Source organism: Equus przewalskii, chromosome 15 (genome assembly GCF_037783145.1).
Source record: "Equus przewalskii isolate Varuska chromosome 15, EquPr2, whole genome shotgun sequence".
NCBI lineage: Eukaryota > Metazoa > Chordata > Mammalia > Perissodactyla > Equidae > Equus > Equus przewalskii.
In genome coordinates, this window is record NC_091845.1 from 4380135 (window position 1) to 4398819 (window position 18685).

General features: G+C 39.4%; 1 long non-coding RNA gene across 1 annotated transcript in view; it reads left to right on the forward strand.

The window, feature by feature from the left end:
- LOC139075909 (uncharacterized) overlaps positions 1-15651 on the forward strand; it is a 155062-nt gene extending 139411 nt beyond the window's left edge. The window contains exons 4-6 of the long non-coding RNA XR_011526831.1: positions 9160-9334; positions 13373-13463; positions 14777-15651. This is a non-coding gene — a long non-coding RNA (uncharacterized lncRNA). The remainder of the gene's footprint in view (positions 1-9159; positions 9335-13372; positions 13464-14776) is intronic.
- The last annotated feature ends 3034 nt before the right edge of the window (positions 15652-18685 follow it).

An 18685-nucleotide genomic window follows, 5' to 3' on the forward strand; every position in this document is an offset into this window, starting at 1 on the left:
ATTTATGATAAAAACTCTTGACAAAGTGGGTGTAGAGGGAACATACCTCAACATATTAAAGGCCATATATTACAAACCCACAGCTAACATCATATTCAACAGTGAAAAGCTGAAGGCTTTTCCTCTAAGATCAGGAACAAGACAAGGATGGCCACTCTCGCCACTTTGATTCAACACAGTATTGGAAGTTTTAGCCAGAGCAAGTAGGCCAAAAAAAAAAAAAGAAAGAAAGAAAGAAAAAAAATAAAAAGAAAGAAAGAAAGAAAAAAAAAAAAAAGAAAGAAAAGGCATCCAAATCAGAAAGAAAGAAGTAAAACTGTCTCTATTTGCAGATGATATTATATAGAGAAAACCCTCAGACTCCACCCAAAAACCGTGTTAACTAATAAATGAATTCAGTAAAGTTGTAAGATACAAAATTAGTATACAAAAATCTGTTGCTTTTCTATATACTAAAAAATGAACTATCAGAGAAGAGAAATTAAGGAAACAATCCCATTTACAATATCATCGAAAAGAATAAAATACCTAGAAGTAAATTTAAGCAAAGAGGTGAAAGACCTATACACTGAAAACTGTGAGACATTGATGAGAGAAATCGAAGACACAAAGAAATGGGAAGATATTCTGTGCCCAAGGATTGGAAGAATTAATATTGTTAAAATGTCCACACTACACAAAGCAATCTACAGATTCAGTGTGATCCCTATCAAAATCCCAGTGGCATTTTTCACAGAAATAGAACAAACAATCCTAAAGTTTGTATGGAACCACAAAAGACCGCAAAAAGCCAAAGCAATCTTGAGCTAGAAGAGCAAAGCTGGAGGCATCACACTCCCTGATTTCAAACTATCTTACAAAGCTATTGTAATCAAAACAGCATGGTAGGGGCCGGCCCCACGGCTGAGTGGCTAAGTTCATGTGCTTTGCTTTGGCAGCCCAGGGTTTCACCAGTTCAGATCCTGGGTGTGGGCATGGCACCGCTCATCAGGCCGTGCTGAGGCAGCATCTCACATAGCACAACCAGAAGGACCTGCAGCTAGAGTATACAACTATGTACTGGGGGGCTTTGGGGAGGAAAAGAAGAAGGAAGAGAAGGAGGAGGAAGAGAAAAAAAGAAGATTGGCAACAGATGTTAGCTCAGGTGCCAATCTTTTTAAAAAAAATAGTATGGTATTGGCATAAAAAGGGACATAGATCAATGGAACAGGATAAAAAGCCCAGAATTAAATCCACGCATATATAATAATTACTTTACAACAAAGGAGCCAAGAATATACAATGGGGAAAGGACAGTCTCTTCAACAAATGGTGCTGGGAAAACTGGACAGCCACGTGCAAAAGTATGAAACTGGACCCCTATCTTATACCATACACAAAAATCAACTCAAAACAAATTAAAGATTTGAATGTAAGATCTCAAACCATAAAACTCCTAGAAGAAAATATAGGCAGTAAGCTCCTTGACATGGGACATGGCGATGATTTTTTTAATCTGACACCAAAAGCAAAAATAAACAAGTGGGACTACATCCCACTAAAAAGCTTCTGCCCAGCAGAGGAAACCATCAACAAGATGAAAAGGCAACCTACCAAATGCGAGAAAATATTTGCAAATCATGTATCCCATAAAGGGGTAATCTCCAAAATATATAAAGAACTGTTACAACTCAATAACAAAAAAAGTACATTTTTTAAAATGGCAGAGGATCTGAATAGACATTTTTCTAAGAAGACATCCACATGGCCAACAGGTACCTGAAAAGGTGCTCAACATCACGGAATTGCAAATCAAAACCACAATGAGATATCACCTCACACCTGTTAGAATGGCTGTTATCAAAAAGACAAAAAATAACAATTGTTGGCAAGGATGTGGAGAAAAGAGAAGCTTTGTGCACCATTGGTGGGAATGCAAACTGGTGCAGCCACTATGGAAAACAGTATGGAGGTTCCTCAAAAGATTAAAAACAGAACTGCCACATGATCTGGGGTATTTACCCAAAGCAAAATAAAACACTAACTCAAAAGATATCTGCACCCCCATGTTCACTGCAGTGTTATTTACGAGAGCCAAGACATGGAAACAGCCTAAGTGCCCATGGATGGATGAATAAATGAAGACATTTTGGTGTATATATGTGTGGAATATTACTCAGTCATAAAAAAGAAGGAGATCTGGCCATTTACAACGTCTTGGATAGAACTTGAGGGTATTATGCTAAGTGAAATAAGTCAGACAGAGAAAGACAAATACCATATGATCTCACTTATATGTGGAATCTGAAAAAAAAGCAACCCCAAACTCATAGAGAACAGATTGGTGATTGCCGGAAGTGGGGGGTGGGGGGTGGACCAAATGGGTGAAGGTGGTCAAAAGGTAAAAACTTCTAGTTATAAAATAAATAAGTCCTGGGGATGTAATGGACAGCATGGTGACCATATTAATAATACTGTATTGTATATTTGAAAGTTGCTACGAGAGTAGATCTTAAAAGTTCTCATCACAAGAAAAAAAATTGGTAGCTATTATGGTGACGGATGTTAACTAGATTTATGGTGGTAATCGTTTCAAAATATATACATAAATTGGATTATTACATTGCACACCTGAAACTAATGTTATATCTCAATAAAAAATTTAAGCCTAGTAATTAAAACAAAGAAATAAACAGGTCCAGGGGAGCACCCAGCCTCAGCCACACTATGCTAGGACCAGCTCGCCTGATGCACACGGTGACTTGGTATTGAGCCTTAGTCACCTGCGCAGACTCTGCCTCCTTTTTAGTGTGTTTGCCTTTGAGGTCTCGGTGGCCTTTTCCTTCCAGCAGGTCAACCAAACCCATTTTTGCAATTTGCACTCTCTTTATGGAGATAGTGAACCAAAGGCCTCGGGGAGGGGACAGGCTGTTTCAGTGCCCACAGGTTTTTGATACCCTCTTCCACCGAACAAGAGTGGCTTCTTAACTCACATTTCCATAACTGATGATTTCTAAAATAGTAAAGAAATACGCTCCAAAGTGATTTAACTCCATCCTTTCGAGAAAATGATCTGACGGTTTGCAAAATAGTCCATCTCACTTCCACTGCGTTACACATGAAAGGAGAAGACTTTCTCTTACCTGGCAAAGCTTTTGTGGGAATTCAGCAAGAGAATTCATGTAAAGCGGTCAGCCGGTACACATTAGTTAAATATTTTGTGCTAATTTTATTATGAAACAGAGTAGTTGAGCAGAGTTGGAGCAGTAGATATTTGGTGCTTTTCTCTGCCGAATAGTATGTCTTCATTTTTCTAATAGCATAACCCTTTTTGCTTTGGGCAAACCATTTCTGGGTTTTGACTGTGGCTGACACTAACTTAGCAGAAGCAGAGATAAAGGCCTGTGAATAAATTCTGGCCAACCGAGTTCCGCTTTGTCCTCACAATAGTATCTAGTCAGGGGTAGGCACCTGACAAGGGCTAGTCATTAGTGCCCCTTAATTGTTTCAGCCAAAGCTAGCAGGCAGGATGCCCCCTTTCGCTATTACTAAGCTGGCGGGGAAGGAGTATCGGGTGACTGACATCTGAAGTCTCTTCTTGGCCAAACAGAGTCGCTAGCAGCTGGTAAAATCATCTCAAAGAACTGATTTGGCTGATGTAGTTTCCATAATGGCTTTTTCCTTTAATAATAAAAATACATCGGCTAATTACTATAATTAATCTCCTCTACCTTCAGGAAGAAGATAAGATAATTAAGGCTGTATATAAAGCCTTAATTAGATTCAAGTCAAACTCTTTCAGCAAGAACACTTCATGGTAGCTGTATATGCTGTTCCACATCACATGAGGAGCCACGTAATGTCTGGTTGCCCCACAGTCTCTGGCACTAGGATTGATCTGAAAGGTGGTGGCAGCCAGACCCATCCATTCCAGGGCTGTGTGTTTCCCGCTGCAGCCATCCGGTCATGCGCCTGGTGATGCCTGAGAGCCATGGCTCCCCAGCTTCCCCTGCACATTTCAGCTCATGGTGTTAGCCTCCATTTTAGCCCCTAAGCTGAAGCAATTCTTTCCTTAGGGATTGCCGTGTGGGTCACTAGATGGCACTGATTTTTAAGAGCTTTCCCTTGATAACAATGACTAGAGGTATCTGGTTATCCTGAGGTACATTTTGCTTTGGAAAGGTAAAATAAATATCTAATATTTTCCTTTAATTACTAATCTTAAATAGAAAGAGTTGGTTTAATATTCATATGTAATATGGCCAATTAATTTCCTTTCTTTCATGTCTTTTTATGGAAATTATTTTAATTTGAACTTCAAAAAATATACATTAATGTTGATTCCATAAATTACAGTCATTTTTCCTTAGGATATTCCAATTCTCCTAAGATTGGGCCTGTGGGGGCCCTTTTAATCTACCTTCACGTCCCTTTGAAACAACCCAAGTCGTCTTTGACTGGTTTCTTTTTTTCTTTTTGGCACAGGACATCCCGATTCAATCTGCAATTTTCCTGCTCAGAACCACAGCATTTAGAAACCCAAACCTGGCTGTGAGGTCCATCCACTGATATTAGGGTGCCATTGCTTTTAGCTATTTTCAGTAGACAGAGCTAAGAGACATATTTTAAATGGGTTTTCATTTGCGTGTAACATTACGTGGCTTTGTAGACTTCATTGTCTTTTACACCAGGCCCCAGCAATTTTGCATCAGTGGGAGGGGCCTTAGATTTGTTTGCCATGATTGACACCTGATGAACAACCCAGGCTCATTTGGCTTTGGAAATTAAGAACTACACCCTAAAAGGTTTTCATCCAGATGTTGCTTGTTTACCATTTCCTGAGAATGAAAGGAGTATCCGTCTTCTCCTCTGGGGACTGCCTTTGCCCTGTGAGAAGACAGGTGTTGTCAGACTTTAGATGCAATGGCAAAATTACTGGTCTACCAAGAGATGAGCTAAAGGCGTCTTGTCTATACAATCAGATCTTGTAGCCTGAACTCAGATACGCCGACTCCCCGCAAAGATCCAGCTGGGAAAGTGTCTCGACTGCTCAGATTTGGAAAATCTCAGTGGCAGAGGCTGTGGGCCAGGAGGCGGAGCAGGCTCCCCGGCAGGTGGGGAAGAAGGCAGTTTAAGTCCTGACTTTTACTAAATCATAACCAGAACACAGACATTTATTTTGAACGTGCTGCAGAACTTCCTTGCACTTTCATAGCATTATTATTTAATGACTCATATCTTAAACGAGTGATTTTTCTTGAATAAAGACTCACGTAAGTAAAAATATTTCAAAAAGCCAGCGATTCCTAGGTTTACATTCATTTCTATGACAAATTTGTTTATATCCTGTTTTGGTAATTCACAAGCTCAAAGATATACCTGAAATACTAAAAATTCTATTTAATATAATCTTATTTTTAGTATAATTTCAAATAAAATGTGTAGTATATATTTACATGAAAATGGCGTTGCATTCCTTTAAAATATAGTTGGCTACAGTATATCAGAATGACTTAGTCTTCCTTCTCACTATCACATATGTATTCTTTTAAATTTAGGCACATTTTATACTTTTAAAAACATTCTAGGGATGTAAGGAGACACTAAAATAGTAGAATAAATGTAAATTTGTGATAAAATAAGGCATGGTATTTTCCTGGCTTGGCAGAGTGATATCATTGTGGATCACCACCGCGGCCATTATCTGGCTACAATTTACCTCTCCTTACATTAGAGAACATTTTTTCCTTGCTGTCTGACATACACCTGGAATGACCATCTTCTCTCAGCCAATCAAGTAACATTAGAGTTATTCTTTACTAACATAATCATGGAGGAGAGGATATAGAATTTAATTCCAGCTATCATTTTAGAATATTTTATTATATTAAATTTACTAAAGCCTCTAGAACTAAAGACGAGAAATTTCTTCGTTGTAGTTTCACTGAATTTTCTGTGATAAGTAAAAGAAGTTCATAATAATTTAGAGAAAATATTTTATATTTTGATCAACAATATCTTATCTTCTAAAGGATTTTTCACTGCTCCTTCCTCCCAAATTTCAAATGATGATGTTCTCATTGAGAACTTTCCTCCCAAAATATTTGCCAAGTAAAATTTTAATCCATTCATTGAATTATCACAAATTTCAAATTTGGGGTGTATCTATAGGGTAAGTTAAATCTGTTGTCCAGTAATTAAGTGCTTTTGAAGGAGAAGAAAGTGATGACAGTGTCATCATAATGGAGACTCTTCCTTTCCTGGATCACAAATATCTAACAACATAATGTGGGCAAACGTGGACAGATTTATTGGCGGAGACGCGAAGGCGTGGGCTACCACTCCTGAACAGCTAAGTGTCTTTCAGGGCTTGAGTGAATGCGCTGTAAGAAACAGCTTAGGTAAAGGACGTCCTGGTATCATTCAAATAGTGGCCCCATGACTGGGAAAACTTCTAGATGTTCTTAAACTTATTCATGGCAGAATATCCTCTCTCCTTGTTGGTGATGTGTGTGCCGGCTGCAGTTACGAAGCAGAATGTGCCAGGTCGAATTTGACTGGTCCTGTTACAATGCCTGGACCGTGATCTTAAATACTTGGTTCTCCTGGAAACTGGCTGCTGCGTTGCACTTGCTGTGAGAATGTGTGTGACCTGTTCCCTCTGCTGAGATGCAAAACAATTGGCAAGTTGTCTGGTAAAAAGTCCCACTCGTTCTTTGCTACAAAAACATCTCCAGACTTGATGTTTGGGTTTCCAGCTAAATTTCACATCATATTTATGATAGAGTTCCTCTGGTTTTCCCATCTCCCAACTCTGCAGTACCATTTTCTGTCCTCCTACTTCTTCACCAGACACATATAAATGCCTTGGGTAGTAAATATTGCAGTAGCAAGGAAGAATGTCAGCTCCACCTTTCACTGGATTCAGCTTCATTTGTTTAATCCGAAGGTGTGTCGTGTTCTCATCCTAGTCACGTGGCATCTATATCTTGCACGGAGGGCATGTTTGGCCTCCCTTGGCTGTGCCACTTGTGTCTTTATTTCTCTCAATGGTTTGGGCATTGATTTCATGAGCGTTATGTCCAGGACATGGTCTCAATATCTCTGATTTCCCTTAGAAATGTATATTGATAAAACTAGAGAGTTATACTAGATTTTCAGAGTTGTTATTCTATCATTTTGGCTGTTCACAGGGAGATTCTGAGGGGAAATATGATCACTTTCACAGTGTTATAAAGATCAAAAATGCTAAGGCATAGATTATATTAAAGAAATTGAGTAAAAGGCCTGAATTCAGGTCATGACCCTTCACTGTGATTCCTAACATGTCCCACAGAACTCTGGGTAAATATTAAAGATCAATTACAGGGGACTCGAAGGCATAGGTTCCCTCTCCTGAGGGTGAGTGAACACCCTGCAGGAAACATCTTCAGTAAAGCACGCCCGGCGCCATTCAGTGGTGGAGGCATTGTCTCTAACCCACAGGTCTGAGAAAAGGTGAACATTAAATGTGGCATTTCTTACTACTGGTCATTGAGAAGGAGACCCTGTCGGATATCTCCATTTTCCTGGAGTGGGTTGTGAATGGGGGAAACATCCAGAGCTATATTCTGGGGACGCTGGAAAATAAAAAAAGCTAGAATACTGCCGGGGTGCGAGGATCAGTTTGTCAAAGGAGGCCGATGTTATGGTAGTCATTTCTTCTCAGCTGTGAAATCCTTAATATACTACGTTAACTCTCTCAAGCCAAAGTTAGGTGGTGATAAATAATAAATTGATAATCAACACTTCTATAACGCCTCATATATGAGGCATTTTCTAAATGCTTTTCATATTTACTCACGCATCCTCCACCTACGCTATGATAGAAGGACTGTTACTGTCCCCCTTTCACTCCTGATGTTAACTGAGACAAAAGTATGTAAGTGAGTTGACAGTGCTCACCCAGCTGGAAGGGGTGGAATCTAGGTTTAAACAAAGGCCATGTGGATCTAGGGTACGAACCATGAAACCCCTCCTGGATTCTGCACTTCTATAAATAAATCCTGAGAATGGTCTTGTTGGGATTAACTGGAAGATTCTTATTTCCACTCACCAAAAATCGACATCGACAGGCTTTAGTGGACAACTCTTAGGAATGCAGCAGTGTGCCAAATACTGTGGATCCAAATACAAATAAGACAGCATCTCTGCTCGTGAGGAATTTGCAGAGGAGACAGAAGAGTAAACAAAAGCTCCCCATTAAACCGGGTGACGTGCGCCATAAAGGAAAGCGTTGGCGCCACAGGCTCACAGAGCAGGGCGTGATGTGAGGGCCACTGGGAGGCAAAGGGAGTACACAAAAGTGATTTCCTTGGAGGAATGAATGATGTTGAGTTGAAATTTAAATGCTGAATAAGAGCAAGTCATAATTATATAGAATTATTTTAGCTAAAGTGGTGATTCCAGAGATTGAAAAGTGTGATGCAAGCACGTCAATGAAAACACTGCTGTTGTCAGAATCTCATTTTTCTTTCCAGAAATATATTATTTGCTTTAACGTTCCCATGGAGATGAACAAATATTCCAGTTATATTGCCATAAAAAGTGCCTTTTATCCCCAAGTTGGCTTTGGGATCTCAGCAAACACCTTTCTCCTTTTCCTCCACATGTCAATTTTCCTTGTGGGACCCACGCCCAAGCTCACTGACCTCCCATCACTCACTTGGCTATAATACATATAATGATGCTCCTCACCATGGGCTTCTTGGTGTCTACGGACATTTGGGGGGCACAGGGTATTCAGAGTGACTTCAAATGTAAGGCGATTGTCTTCCTTAACAAGGTACTGAGGGTTCTCTCCATTTGTACCGCCCGCCTCTTGAGTGTGCTTCAGGCCATCGCCAGCAGCCCCAGCAGCTCCAGGCTGGCTAAATTCAAACCTAAATCTCCAAATCCCATCCTATGTTTATTTCCCTTCTCATGGGTCCTGAACGTGTCATCTGTAGCAACCTGCTCCTCTACACTGTGGGCGCGCCCAGTGAGACCCAGGCTAGTCTTCTGGTCCTCACTGAGCGCTGTTCCTTTTCACCCATGAGCTACATCCACAGGGGCCTGTTTTTCACACTGATGGCATTCAGGGATCTCTTCGTCATGGGGCTTATGGTCCTGTCGGGTGGAGACATGATACTTCTCTTCCAGACATAAGCAGCGGTCCCAGCATCTTCACAGCAAAAGCCTCTCTCCAAGAAACTCCCCAGAAATAAGGATGGCTCAGATGATTCTGCTGCTAGTGATTTGTTTTGTGGTCTCATATTGTGTGGACTTCATCATTTCGTCTTCCGTAGGCCTGACATGGACAAACGACCCAATCCTGGTATGTATCCATATGCTTAGGGCCAATGGCTATGCCACAGTCAGCCCTTTGGTGCTAATCAGGGCTGAGAAACAAATAATAAAAACTATGCAAAGCATACGGAAGAGGAAAGGTCAGCATTTAACAAAACAGCAATAGAAATATCTTAAGAATAAAATTTTCACTCTCAGAACAATTTTGTGTTTCACAGAATTTTCTCTCTGAAAAAAATTGGTTAATATGGGATTACAAATTTTCTGTCATAACAGAGTAATCTCGATATATATACATGGCTAGCAAGTACATTGTCGAGAATTTCCCCTATATCCATATCCATTAGATTAATTTTTATTTGTATGAATTTCTTGGTTTTCCACTTCTTTTTGCATCTCAGACCTTTATTCTGGGATTATTTTCTTTCTTCCAGCATTACATTCTTTGAAAATTCTTTTAGTGAAGTTCTATTAGAGGTACATTGTCCCTTTTTTTTTTTTAAAGATTGGCACCCAGGCTAACAACTGTTGCCAATCTTCTTTTTTTCTTCTCCCCAAAGCCCCCAAGTACCTAGTTGCATATTCCAGCTGTGAGTGCCTCTGGTTGTGGTATGTGGGACACCGCCTCATCATGGCCTGATGAGTGGGGCCATGTCTGCACCCGGGATCCAAACTGGCGAAACCCTGGGCCACTGAAGTGGTGCACCCGAACTTAACCACTTGGCCACGGGGCCGGCCCCCATTGTCCATTTTTTGTCTAAAAATGTCTTCATGTTGTACTCTTTCTTGAAAGATATTTTTGCAAGATACACAGTGCTATGTGTGCTGATATATTCTTTCAGCACTTTGAAGAAATTATTATTGTCTTTTGGTTTACACTGTTGATTTTGAGAATTATGTTGTCATTCTGGATATTACTCCTTTTTAGGGAAATTCTCTCCACTCCTGGCTAGTTTTAATTTCTTGTATTACTTTTAAGTATTCTATATTTTCATTAAAATGTATCTGCATGTGGATAGCATTTCTACGTTTATATTGATACATAATGTGTTTTATTAAGCCTCAATCCATGTAATTTTCCTTTCTGGGAAAGAGCTATGTCTTTATCTCTTCAAATACTTGTTTTCCTTTCCTCCACTCACTACTTGTGAAATTCCAATTCCATGTGTGTTAAACCTTATTATTTTATTCTCTATGTCCCTTAATCTTCGTATTTTTCATCTCTTTGTTCTCTAAACTACATCCTGAATAGTTTCTTCAGTCTAATATTCTAGTTCACTAATTCTCTCTTCACCTGTGTGTAAACTGCTATTTCACGCATCCTTTAATAGTGTATTACATTTATTTTATTTTTTTGTTCCTGAGTTTGTTTTTTTAAAACATATTTTGGTCATATTTGATGAACTTTTGTATATATTTAAACATTTAAAAAATAATTTTCTCTATGAATATCTGATATCTGATATCCATGGAAATATAATTCCACTTTAGTTTATGATGGCTCTTCTTAGCATTTTCACTTTAGATTATGGGCCTATATTTGGCAATCTTAGTACACTGGAAAACTGAACATCCTAGTTGAGATGTATTTATCCAGAGGGGATTTTAATTTTCTTCCTCCTATTATATGGCACCAATGTGGGGAATTTTCAGATTAATCTTTTGTTTAGATTTTTCTGGACTCTGCACATGGGATAAATTTGAACTCCCAACTGACATGAAAGCAAGATTTTGTTCCCCAGAAGGAGCCAAGGAAGTAACAGAGTAATTTCATTGCTGACTTCCTTTTCCAGATTTTCCTAGCTCACATTTTTACTAAAGATACCGATCCTCATGGGCCTTATGTAGGAGTCCTCGTTCCTCCTTTCTGCCTTGTGTGGATGCATGAGATTGTCTCTTGTCTGTGTAGCTAAGATCCATGTTCCCAGGCTCCTGTTATCAGGAAATAACCCAAGAGGAACCTGCGCTTCCTGGTTTCGGCTCCCTCTTCATTTTAGCCCCCTGTGGATGTCCCACACTATTTTGTAAACTCAGTTATGCATTTAAAAGAAGGTTCCTTTAGACGTGGCTTATTACATGCTTGTGGGCAAAGTTCTCGTGTGTCTCTAGACTGTTCTATTACCAGAAGAGCCACTGCTCTACATATAAGGAAAAACTTTTCAGACTAACTATATAAAGCTTTATGTCAGGCCACCGTGTCTCTTGAGAATACTGATTTTGTGATGTCCTGTGCTCTTTCTAATATGTTAATATGAGAAATATAGTTTTATGGTGTGCTTCAAATTCAACCCGCAAATGCGTTATTTTCAGTTCTACATGACATTAGGACTTCTTATCCCCATTTTAACAAAGAAGACACTTGCATATGTGGAGTTATTTACTTCCAGAGTTTATAAAACTAATAGTTTGGAAGCTGAATTCAGGTTATATAGCTCCAATACACAAATTTTCGCAGAAAATTTGTCCCTGTATATTTATAAGTCCAACTTTGACATCCTTCATAATCCAAAAATCATGTAGAATAGAATTTAACATGTTCAAAGTAGATACGCCATTTTTCTAGACCATCCTTTTATTAGTAGTATCTTATGTCATTATATTTAGCCTAGAGAGTATGACCTGTTATATATCTGTTTGGTGTAATTTGTTAGCTGTTCAACCTAATTTATGGTCATTCTTTGAGTGCTAGAAGAAGATACGAATTCTCCTTTTGTGGGACACAATGTTGTATATGTTCATTAGATCAAGCTGTTTAAGTGTGTCAGTCACTTTTGAAGTGAGTGAAGAAGACAAAAAGCCTGAATAAACCAAGTCATTAAAGCAAATGAATGAACAGTGAAATCCTTCTGAACAAAAAGCGTAGGATCAGACCATTCTGTAGAAGATTTTAAAGACTGTGAATGAACAATCCCTAAATAATAATAAAAATATTAAAACTCTTAAAAATAAATAATAAAAATAATTTTTAAATATGGAAAGATGCTCAACTCATTTCATCAGACTAGTATAATCATAATACCAAACAGAGTAAATACAGTTCAATAAGAGAAAATTGTATAGCAGTTTTATTGTGGACATTGAGAAACATCCCCTTAATAAATATCAGAAAATAAAATTCAATAATGATTTAACAGTAACACTACATAATAAAGAAAAAATTATCCCAGTAATGCAAGGCAAGTTCAGCATCACGAGATCTATCCACGGAAGTGACCATATTACCATATTAAAAGAAAATCTGATTATATCAATATATGCAGAAGAATGTAATCTAGAATGTTGGGTAATCACTTATGATAACATGCTTTAGGAATCCAGATAAAGACAACTTCTTTAAGCGGCGAAATGTACCTGCAAACATGTCCTTAGACAACATTACTTTTACAGGTAAAGAAATAGAAACATTCCTTTTAAAGTCATTAGCAAGACCAGGGTGCTGATATTAAATTTTACCATTCAATATTGTAAGGGAGTTTCTAAAAGTATACTAAAACAGGGAAAAAACCGAAATCTACTGGAAAGGAAATTTCACATTTTTAATTATTTCCCATCATAGGATTCTCTAAATATAACATCTAACAATATGCATGAGAAATCTGTAGGAATAAAATTTGTTCAGCAAGATGGCTGTATAAGACCTAATAGACAATGCAATTTTAAAAATGCTGCCATTCATAGTGGCAGAAAAACCTATGGGGTACCTAGGACAAATATGCGCAAACTTAAATGGAGAACTTAATAAAAACACAATTGAAGTCCCAAATAAACGGCAAGGTGTTCATGGATAGGAAGAGACAGAATCCCCAAAATACCAATTATTATCCAAATTAATCAACAATCAAAATTCAACAGGGTTATCACTAGAAATTTACAATCAGATCTTAAAATTAATATTAAAGAAGAGCCAAAGTAACAATGAAAATTGAAAAAAGAAGAAAAATGAAGAAAAGAAGATAGTAAGGAATGGAGAGAGTGAAAAGAAGAAAAAAATAAGAAGAGCTTGGCTTAATAAGTATCAAATATAACATCCCGTTATAATAAGTAAGACCATGCGGTTTTCCTGTAGGCCTATATGGTTAGACCGATGGATCAGAAGAGAGAGCCAAGAAGCTGATCCAGCTGTCGGTGTGGACTTGGTGTGTGACGGCGGAGGCATGGTAAATCACTTGGCAAATATGGGGGAACAATTGGCATCCATGTGGAAAAACCTACCTTGCAAATGGTCCAAAATAAATTCAAGGGATCTTTGTTTCCCTTTTTACCTTTTTAATTTGGGAAATGAATATGTTAAAGAATAATAATAATTATTATATTAAATAGGATTAACCTTACTAAAACCACCACTCGGCTTGTAAAAAATGGGAATCTATTCCTATATTTGAAGCCCATCTATCTTTCTCTGAACGCATTAAACCAAAAAACGCTTCTCCAAAATGAATCGCTATCTTGATTGTTGTAACCATTCTCCTTGCTTTCCATTTTAAAGTTGTTGGCATATATGTCTATAAGTATGTGCAGGGTCATGCTTACTCAGCAATAACTGCCCTTTAAGAGCCTGTGCCCCTCTGGCCCCTCATGGGCAGGACGCCAAACTTCTGGGCAGGGCACCCAGCTGCTGGGATTTGTAAGGATCCGGGGCCTGGCCAGCCCGGATGTCAACTTATCACTCAAAGAACATCACAAAGGAACACAGAGCCCTTCCACGTGAACCGTTCCTGGGGACGCTGGCCATACCAGGCATGGCCCCTCTTGGCAAGCACATAGCCTTTGTGCCCCCGGCCTATGTAAGCAAGCTCCTCCCTGCCCGCAGTAGCAGTGCACAACCCCATCCAGCCAGCTGTCCCGGACACTCCCCGTATGTAAGTCCCAATAAATCTTATGTCTCGTAGCTGCTCCAGATCTTTGCTTCGGTCTCTCTGCAACCTGTCCTGCACTGCTTGCACAACTGGGCACAGCCACACTAAATGTCATTAAGATAGTTCATTAATTTCACAGTGTATATGTACGGAATCATTCTATTTTCATTCCTAGTGACTTGCTCCCCAGGCAAAGCCTTCTGTTCATAGGATTATCCTTGTTGATTAATGAAGCTATGATCCATCAGCACTTCCATGGAATGACATCATATGAATATAACGTGTTTTTCCAATCTTCTGTCTATGCGCCTGTAACAAGGCTCCTCTGAACATCACTCTAGATGTTTCCCGGTCACATGTGCAATATCTTCCCTGGGGCACATACCTTTGAGAGTATTTGCTTGTTCTGAAATTATACCTGTGCTGATTTATATTAGTTTATGCCAAATTTTTTCCAAATATCTCTATAAATTTGCCTCCCATACCTGCAATGTGTACGAGTTTTCATTCTAGCCAACACCATGATCAAAGCTTTTAAGTTTTGTCAATCTGCTGAGTTTGAAATTGTACCTTATTTTATTTTTGATTTTGTATTTCTCTGGTTAATAATGAAGATGGGCTGGCCCCATGGCCGAGCGGGTAAGTTTGCACGCTCCACTTCAGCCGCCTGAGGTTTTGCTGGTTCAGATTCTCGGCGCAGACATGGCGTCACTCATCAAGCCATGCTGAGGCAGCGTCCCACAGAGCAGAACCAGAAGGACCTACAACTAGAATATACAACTATGTACTGGGGAGCCTTGGGGAGAAGAAGAAGAAGAAGAAAAAGAAAAGATTGGCAATAGATGTTAGCTCAGGTGCCAATCTTTAAAAAAAAATGAAGATAAATATATTTTCAAATGCATATTAAACATTCTTTCTTCTTTTTCTCTGAATAGCCTGTCCATGTCTTTTGCCCATTTTCCTACTGGGTTGTTTACAGTTTTATTAGTATAAGTCCATTAGATGTTCTGCATATTAATCATTTGCCAATTATATACACTGCAAATATCTTCTCCCAGTTTGAAAGTTGTTTTATACTGTGTTTATGGTATATTTTTCCAACTTTTAAACTTTTTATTATAGAAAATTTGAAATGTAAACAAAAACAGAAAGGGTAGTGTGATATCAGCTATGTACTCATTACGCTGTGCGCTCAGTAAGCTTTGAAAATCATCAACTCATGGCCAGTCTTGCTTCATTTATACTCACTACTTCCCCCATCTTATGCTGAAACATATCTCATTAATAATACTTTGTAAGTAAAAAATCATTGTTTCTATTAAATATAGGAACTTTCTCTTTTAAAGATAATCACAATATCATTATCACATCCAAAAATTTAACAGTAATTAGCTATATCATCAAGTATTCGATGTTTGCATGTTCCAGGTTGTTTTTGTTTTTTTCCAGTTTGTTTGAATCTGGTCCAAATAAAGTACATACATTGTGACTGATTGATGTGTATTTAAGAGGGTATCCACGCATCCCAAGTGGTCTGGGACAACCCTGGTTTTCACCATTTTACTTTATTTCCTAGCAACATCCCAAGGGATCGAAGAGCCATTTTGTATCATTAAGAACTCATAGATTTAAACATATGTAGTGTGTTTAAAATATATTCCAATTATTACGCTTACTGATGGTCAACCTGTCCTGTCTTTGGCAAACGGGAGCCTATTCATGCTGGTTCCCGGTCTTTGGACGTGACCCCACAGCGTTTGACAGCACGGCACCCACGCCTCCTTGTGTAAGAAGGTCCAAGCTCGTCTTATGCGTTTCCTGCCTAGACTTGAAGTCAGCCACTTCCCCAAGAAGCCCTGGGACCATTTAGTAAAAATGGTTTGTACAGATCCCAATCTGGGTCCTAGAAAACTCATTACTTTTGGGTTTGTAGTTATTTCTAGCCATTTTCTATAGCAAAGCTAAAAAATATTTATAAAAAAAACACATATGAGTTTACACTGATAATCCAATTTCAAATTGAGAACTAAGGATTTTTACCATACTCCATCAATTTTATAGATTTATTTCTTACACTTCCTCAATTTTACATCTTTATTTCTTGCTGATATTGTACCATTCTTTCTGGGTTTGTTTATATTTCAAGTTCTCTACAATAAAAAGTTTAAAAGTTTGGAAAAGGTATCTAAACAGGGTAAAAAACAAGTTGTGAACTCGGAGAAGATCTTTATAGGACATATAAATGTCAAAGGATTAATATTTCCAAAAATTTCCAAAGTTCGCACTTCTCAAAGACACCACATCATTTCTCATTTGCATTATCCCAGATAATAATTTTACCCACTAAAAGTAGGACCTTGGACTAGTTACTGCAGGAAGTGGGAAAGGCAAGGCGGGACCTTTCTACCCTTCTGGTTCCACTGTGAGAATCCAAGAGCTGCTCTCAGCTGTGGTCAGCCCGTTCACGTCCAAGGAGCTGTGAGCCGTGTCACCCTACTTCGGATTATTTCTCTGAGCCACACGCCTTGACCTGTGCTCCTGCAGTCTGCAGAAGCTGATAACTCACCTATTCCCCTGGATTTCTTCCCTACTTCCCTGCTCATTCTAAACACAGGTCATTTTCAGTCATTCATATTTTTTTCATTTATATATATATTCATCCAAAAATATTGTTGAGCCCTTAATATATGTCAGCTACCGAGTAAGGCTTTCAAGGGTAAATGTTTTTTGTTTTGTTACTTTTTAACGGCTTTCTTGAGGTGTAAATAATATACAAAAAACTGCATATATTTAATGTATACAACTTGATGGGTTTGAACATATGCATACACCCATGGAAACAGGACAAATTTGTGACCAAAACATACCCAGCCATTGCTCTCAAAAGCTTGCAGCCTAAGAAGAGAGCCAGATGTTAACAAAATATTCAAACAAATAAATGTAAAAGATAAATATGGTGAATCCCGTGAAGAACAGATGCAGTATTTAAAGGACAGAGTACGTCAAGGGTATCATGGAAATTTTGAGTGAGGCCTGTGAGGATTAGAGACATGTAGACATGCAGAATGTGGTATCTGGAGATCCTAGAAAGTGTGTACCCCCACGTAGACAAAGACAGGGTCTAGAAATAGATGATCTGAAGAGGTAACCATAGGCTATGCCATTTTACAGAAATTAAAAGTTTGTCAGAGAGTATAGCAGACGCTCCAGGGGAAAGTCACCTCAATTCCCCACTGAAAGCCCGTCCTTCCCCTCTCTCACTCTGTGTGGTTCTGTAGCACGGACTCCACCGCTCAATTCAGGAGGAGCACATAGAAGCAGGTCAGAGCCAGGATGTTTCTCTCATCTACATGGACTGATTCAGAGATAATCATGTGAACCAATCCTGAGCCTACTAGGGAAATAAACTTTTTGTTAGGTTCTGAAAAACAGGGTATTTCTTCTTTTAGCCGGATGTGCCCTTGTGAGAGGGTGGGAGCTGATCCGCTCTATGTGAAGCCTGATTCTAAAGCTGATACAGAGGCACCAGGACCGCCAAACCCACCAAGCCTAAGGTTGTAAAAACAGTAAACAAAAATTCTCCAAGTGGATTATTAAGTGTAACCGTGGAGGGGCCCACCTTCCCCTTGGGTTCCGGGTATGTTCACCTGGCTTTGAGGTAAGAGCTCGTATATTGAATATACAACATGTAGACGGCAGCAGCCCAAGCCCACAGGGTTCTGGAAGTTCGTGAATGGTTGTGCTGGCAGAAGAGCTGTGCACAGAGAAGTCATATCCACACTTAGAATTTGTCTGCCTGGGTGAATAAAACATCACCCTCCTGCCATGACAGGAGAGGTCAATATGTTCAACTGTCTCCATGGAACGTTTCCATATCAGAGACTCAGCACCAACCTCTGTGGCTGGAAGGCTGGGCACACAGCAGAGGTGGTAGCCACACCAGCCTTGGTGAGCAGAAGATCCTGATGTCCACTCCCCACAGAGCCTCATCCCTGCCGCCACGGCCATTCAGTGCACGATCACAACGAATATGAAGGAGGCTGGGAAAGAAGCTGAGTGACATCTGCAGGAGAGGTCCCTGTGTCTGCTGATGATGGAGAACTCCCTCTAATGTGGATGCCTCTGGTGGGCATTTGTGTGGTAATGACTGTCTGCATATTCTCCCTACTCTTCGAGGTTCACGCTCACACCTTCCTTAAGACCTCCTCGTCGCCAAGTTTCCAAGTCTGTGTTTTCCCAAGGCCTTGATCAGCAAAGGGAAACTACTAGCCGCTGCCCATGAATCATTGTAGAGCTACACCCCAGGCCATCTCCTCTTCCCATATGAGGTGTCCAACCAGATGGACCACACAAGTTCTGTCCACTGGGAGTGTTTCTTGACACCTCTCTAATTCAGAGGCCATCCCTGTGTGAAGGCGTAGTCCTGCGACGGACCACTCCCAGCTGGTGCTGGCAAACCATGACAATCTATCTACAGATCAGGCCCTGGGTTTTTCCCTTTACTGTTAGCTGGTCAAAGAGAG